The 6,519-nt window shown below is 37.7% G+C and overlaps 1 protein-coding gene across 1 annotated transcript in view; it reads left to right on the top strand.

Moving 5' to 3' along the window:
* Positions 1-438: 438 nt before the first annotated feature.
* LOC118428173 (regulator of nonsense transcripts 3B-like) overlaps positions 439-6,519 on the top strand; it is a 22,781-nt gene continuing 16,700 nt past the window's right edge. Inside the window, exon 1 of the mRNA XM_035838166.1 lies at positions 439-518. The gene's annotated coding sequence lies outside the window, so the exon portion shown is untranslated. The remainder of the gene's footprint in view (positions 519-6,519) is intronic.

Here is a 6,519-nt window from a genome sequence, read left to right as displayed (position 1 = left end):
ACTGACGTTGAACTGAAGTTGAACATCAAAAAGCTCACCTTTCCATTGTTTTGAAACTTCTGAATTCGAGGTGTGACAAACCCTGGGACACACAGGCAGACCACAATGATGCCGAAGCCAGGCAGGATTTCATACCACATGTTGTTGGTCGCTCTTCTGTGGTATTTTCCAACAAAATCCTGATTTTTTTCCAGTCGACCCTCCAAAATCCCGAGTTTGGAGGTCAAAATGGCTTCCCGATAAAATAATACCCACAATGCATCATATTGAGTTCTCGTCTGGGACGAGACTTTGAATATTTCACAAGAAAGGCATCATTTTGTAAAACATGACGTAAAATATTTACACCAATAAGTAACAAAAAACGCACATATGTATCGATCATTCGCTTGAATGCGGTTATATCGTCATTTCATCCAGATAAAAAGACGAAAATAGTTACTTTTTGATCACGTGACTACCTCAGCACATACGAGATTTGGCGAGATCATAACATTCAAAATGGTGGAAATTGAAAAATTGTTGGACGCCCGTTTGAGGCACTTGACATGGTCGCGTAAAAAAAAGATTAAAAAATCGCGGTGGCCCAAATCAGGCTGTCAAAGGTGCCCACGTAATGCCCACGAGTTGTTCTATCGCCAACAGTACTCGTGTTGATTCAAATGTTATTTCGGGATGAGATTTGAAGAGTCAAAGTTAGCCTTCAAACTGGCTCTTTATGCCTGTTTTCGGCCTCGATTTCGCACTGCATGGGGGTTTCCGTGCAACCGATTACGATCATATACTTCCGGGTCGTACGAGTGAGGTCATTGAACGCGGGTCACCAGGTATCTTGACGGTCTCAGTCTGCGCTAGGTTCGGTAGAGGAGGATTAAAGTCAGGCTTACGCATATTGTTAAATTAGGTTTGTTAAGGGACTCTTGGCGAAAGTATGTTTGAACTTGCAGAACGTTTTTTTAAGTTTGTGTTTGTTCGTATCGTCTCGGCCCACGTTGCGAATCTGCAACGGTTGTAAGGTCCCTTCCGAACCAACTATTAAACTGGCATTCTCGTAGACATCAGGAGACAAACTGTGTTAATTTGAATAACACATTTATAGAACAGTGCTGTAAGAAGTGTATACAGGGAACTAATAGCGGAAAACGTGTTCGGGATACCTCCTTGGGGAGACAAACTGTGTCAATTTGAATGACACACTTACATAATAGCGCCGTAAGAACTGTATGTAGCTTAACTAATAGCGATAAACGTGTTTAGGAGACAAACTATGTCAATTTGAATGGCGCACTTACATAATAGCGCCGTAAGAACTGTATGTAGCTAAGAAATAGCGAGAAACGTGTTCAGCTATTAAGTAATCGCGGAAAACGTATTCAGGTGTCAAACTGTGCCAATTTGAATGACACACTTGCAGAACAAAGCTAAAAGAACTGTATATAGCTAACTAATAGCGGAAAACGTGTTCAGGAGTCAAACTGTGTCAATTTGAATGACACACTTACATGATAGTGCCGTAAGAACTGTATATAGTTAACTTGAAGCGGAATGCGTGTTCAAATGTCAATCTGTGTCAAATTGAATGACACACTTGTAGACAGCGCCCAAAGAACTGTATATAGCAAACTAATAGCGAAAACGTATTCAGGAGACAAACTGTGTCAATTTGAATGACACACTTAAAGAACAAAGCTGAATGAACTGTATACAGCTAACTAATAGCGAAAAACGTGTTCAGGAGACAAACTGTGTCAATTTGAATGATGCATTCATAGAACAGCGCTGTAAAAAAACTGTATATAGGTAACTTAAAGTGTAATGCGTGTTCAGGAGTCCAACTGTGTCACTTTGAATGACACACTTATAGAACAAAGCTGAAAGAAATGTATATAGCTAACTAATAGCGGAAAACGTGTTCAGGAGTCAAACTGTGTCAATTTGAATGACACACTTACATAATGGTGCCGTAAGAACTGTATATAGCTAACTAATAGCGTAAACGTGTTACAGGAGTCCAACTGTGTCACTTTGAATGACACACTTATAGAACAAAGCTGAAAGAAATGTTTATAACTAACTAATAGCGAAAAACGTGTTCATTTGTCAAACTGTGTCAATTTTAATGACACACTTAAAGAACAAAGCTGAATGAACTGTATACAGCTAACTAATAGCGAAAAACGTGTTCAGGAGACAAACTGTGTCAATTTGAATGATGCATTCATAGAACAGCGCTGTAAAAAAACTGTATATAGGTAACTTAAAGTGTAATGCGTGTTCAGGAGTCCAACTGTGTCACTTTGAATGACACACTTATAGAACAAAGCTGAAAGAAATGTATATAGCTAACTAATAGCGGAAAACGTGTTCAGGAGTCAAACTGTGTCAATTTGAATGACACACTTACATAATGGTGCCGTAAGAACTGTATATAGCTAACTAATAGCGTAAACGTGTTCAGGAGACAAACTATGTCAATTTGAATGACACACTGACATAATAGCGCCGTAAGAACTGTGTATAGCTCACTAATAGCGAGAAACGTGTTCAGGAGACAAAATGTGTCACTTTGAATGACACATTTATAGAACAGCAATGAAAGACCTGTATATAGCTAAGAAATCGCGGAAAACGTATTCAGGTGTCAAACTGTGCCAATTTGAATGACACACTTGCAGAACAAAGCTGAATGAACTGTATATAGCTAACTAATAGCGAAAAAGGGTGTTCAGGAGACAAATTGTGTCAATTTGAATGATGCATTATAGAATAGCGCTGTAAGAACTGTATATAGTTAACTTGAAGCGGAATGCGTGTTCAAATGTCAAACTGTGTCAATTTGATTGACACACTTGTAGACAGCGCCAAAATAATTGTATATAACAAGCTAATACCGAAAACGTATTCAGGAGACAAACTGTGTCAATTTAAATGACACACTTACATAATAGCGCCGTGAGAACTGTATATAGCTAACTAATAGCAAAATACGTGTTCAGGAGACAAACTGTGTCAATTTGAATGACACACTTATATAATGGCGCCGTAAGAACTGTATATAGCTAACTTAAAGCGGAATATCAATGCGTGTTCAGAAGTCAAATTGTGTCAATATGAATGACACACTTACATAATAGCGCGGTTCAGGCAGCGCTTTTCTGCAAGTGTGTCAGACAAGTTCTAAGGTCCCTTCTTACGAACTAAATGGCGTTCCTTCGTATATATATGACTTTAGATGCGGTTATTTCATATCAATTAACAACTGATTATTGGAGTTTGGACCATGGTAGGGTTTAAAGTAACTGAAATACTAACTTGTTCAAGTAAACTGTCAAATCTAGTACTGCGCTGTCTGAGCTGAAAACTGTGTCAATCATATGACACACTTTGGAAACGCATAATAACTATCTTATGACGGAAAACTCGCTCTGCCGAAAACTTTTTCAATCGAATGATTATACGATTTAGGCATATCTATTCAGTTTGCTAGTTTGTCACATTAATTGACACAATAGTTTATAACAGAAAACTTTGTCAGGAGGACGGCTTTGCAATTAATAACCGAGTGTTAAACAGTATAAAACTGCCTCATGACGGAAACTTTGGTGGACAACTGTCACTGATAGTATGGCACACTAGTGCGATGATTAAACAGTATTAAACTGATGGAAGACTTGGTCGGGACGACAACTGAAGTTTTTCAAAACTTATTAAAATTTTACAAAACGGAAAACCCTCACGGTCAGGACGACAACTGTATCAAATGACAGAAAACCTTGTCAGGAGGACAACTGTTATTTCATATGACACACTATGAAACACGATGTGAAATCAGTGTAAAATTGTCTTGATGGCGGACGACTTTTTCAGGAGGGAAATTGTGTGAATTTGACTGACACCTTTGTAAGCGATGTTTGAACCGTGTCTTAAAAATGGAAAACGTTTTTCCGGGGGACAACTGTGTCAATATATATCACCCACAATTAGAAAAGCACTGTTTAACGTGTGTAAAACTGATCACGGAAAAAGTTGGACAGTAAAGAATTTGTGTCAATTTATATGACACACTGGTAAAAAGGGTACTTTGGGCTGTACCTAACAACTTCATTGCTGAAAACGTAGTCAAAAGCACAGCTGTGTCGATTTGTTTCGACACATTTGTAGAATAGCGCCGAACGTATAGTATACAAATGTATGACTAAATCTTAACGGCTAATGTGTTCAGGACACAAAACTGTGTCAATTTGTATGACACACCTAAAGAAAAGCGCTGTAAGAACTGCAACCATTTTACAACAGAAAACTTCGTTAGGAGGGCAACTGTGTCAATTCATATGACACACAAGTAAAGTAAAGCGATAATTAAATAGTATGATCATCCGATTGAAAAGTTTTGTTAGAGCAAGCTTTCGTCAAAATAAATTACCTCGCTGTTCTATGAATGTGTCATTCACATAGACACATTTTGTGTCCTAAACACGTTTTTTTTAAATTGGTTAGCTATGTACTGTTTTTATGGCGCTATAATGTGAGTATGTCATGCAAATTGACACAGTTTGTCCCCTGAACACGTTTTCCGCTATATACAGTTCTTACAGCACTTTTCTATAAATCTGTCATTCAAATTGACACAGGTAGTCTACTGAATACACTTTTCGCTTTAAGTTAGTTATATACTGTTTTAACGGCGCTATTCTGTAAGTGTGTACTTCAAATTGACACAGCTTGTCTCCTGAACACGTTTTTCGCTATTAGTTTGCTATATAAAGTTCTTACAGCACTGTTCTATAATGTGTCATTCAAATTGACACAGTTTGTCTCTTGAACACGTTGCGCTGTTAGTTAAACATATATACATGTTGTAACAGTGCTTATTCTATAGGTGTGTCATTCAAATCGACACAGGTAGTCTTCTGAACTCACTTTATGCTTTAAGTTAGCTATATACAGTTTTTTGGCGCTATTCTGTAAGTGTGTCATTAAAATTGACACAGTTTGTCTCTTGAACACGCTTTCTGCATTAAGCTAGCTACATGTATATGCAGTTCTTACGGCGCTATTCTGCAAGTGTACCATTCAAATTGACACAGTTTGTCCCCTGAACACGTTTTTCGCTATTAGTTTGCTATATACAGTTCTTACAGCTTTGTTCTATAATGTGTCATATTGACACAGGTAGTCTTCTGAACACGTTTTTTGCTTTAAGTTTGATATATACAGTTCTTACATAAATCGCTGTTCTATAAATGTGTCATTCAATTGACACAGTTTGTCTCCTGAACACTTTTTCCGCCAGTAGTTTGCTATATACAGTTCTTATTGCGCTATCTGCAAGGGTGTCATTCAAATTGACACAGTTTGTCTTCTGAACGCGTTACACTTCGCTATGAGTTATACATTTCTTATTGCGCTACCTGTAAGTGTGTCATTCAAATTGACACAGTTTGTCTTCTGAACACTTTTTCCGCTATTAGTTTGCTCTATACAGTTCTTATTGCGCTATCTGCAAGTGTGTCATTCAAATTGACACAGTTTGTCTCCTGAACGCTTTTTCCGCTATGAGTTAGCTATGTACAGTTCTTATTGCGCTATCTGCAAGTGTGTCATTCAAATTGACACAGTTTGTCTTCTGAACACGTTTTGCGCTATTACATGTAGCTACATAACGTTATAGTTCTTACTGTTCTGTGAGTGTGTCATTCAAATTGACACAGTTTGTCTTCTGAACACTACACTTCAATACGAGTTAGCTATGTACATTTCTTATTGCGCTATCTGCAAGTGTGTCATTCAAATTGACACAGTTTGTCTTCTGAACACGTAACACTTCGCTATGAGTAAGCTATGTACATTTCCTATTGCGCTATCTGCAAGTGTGTCATTCAAATTGACACAGCTTGTCTTCTGAACACTTTTTTCCGCTATTAGTTTGCTATATACAGTTCTTATTGCGCTATCTGCAAGTGTGTCATTCAAATTGACACAGTTTGTCTCCTGAACACTTTTTCCGCTATTAGTTTGCTATATACAGTTCTTATTGCGCTATCTGCAAGTGTGTCATTCAAATTGACACAGTTTGTCTCCTGAACACTTTATCCGCTATTAGTTTGCTATATACAGTTCTTTTTGCGCTATCTGCAAGTGTGTCATTCAAATTGACACAGTTTGTCTTCTGATCACGTTACACTTCGCTATTAGTTAGCTATATACAGTTCTTACTGCGCTATCTGCAAGTGTGTCATTCAAATTGACACAGTTTGTCTCCTGAACACTTTTTCCGCTATTAGTTTGCTGTATACAGTTCTTATTGCGCTATCTGCAAGTGTGTCATTCAAATTGACACAGTTTGTCTCCTGAACACTTTTTCCGCTATTAGTTTGCTATATACAGTTCTTATTGCGCTATCTGCAGGTGTGTCATTCAAATTGACAGTTTGTCTCCTGAACACTTTTTCCGCTATTAGTTTGCTATATAAAGTTCTTATTGCGCTATCTGCAAGCGTAATTATCAGCTGCTAACCAC

Source organism: Branchiostoma floridae, chromosome 12, assembly GCF_000003815.2.
Source record: "Branchiostoma floridae strain S238N-H82 chromosome 12, Bfl_VNyyK, whole genome shotgun sequence".
In the NCBI taxonomy this organism is placed as follows: Eukaryota; Metazoa; Chordata; class Leptocardii; order Amphioxiformes; family Branchiostomatidae; genus Branchiostoma; species Branchiostoma floridae.
The sequence above is the reverse complement of the archived record's forward strand: the minus strand, read 5'-3'. Positions and strand labels throughout refer to the sequence as shown.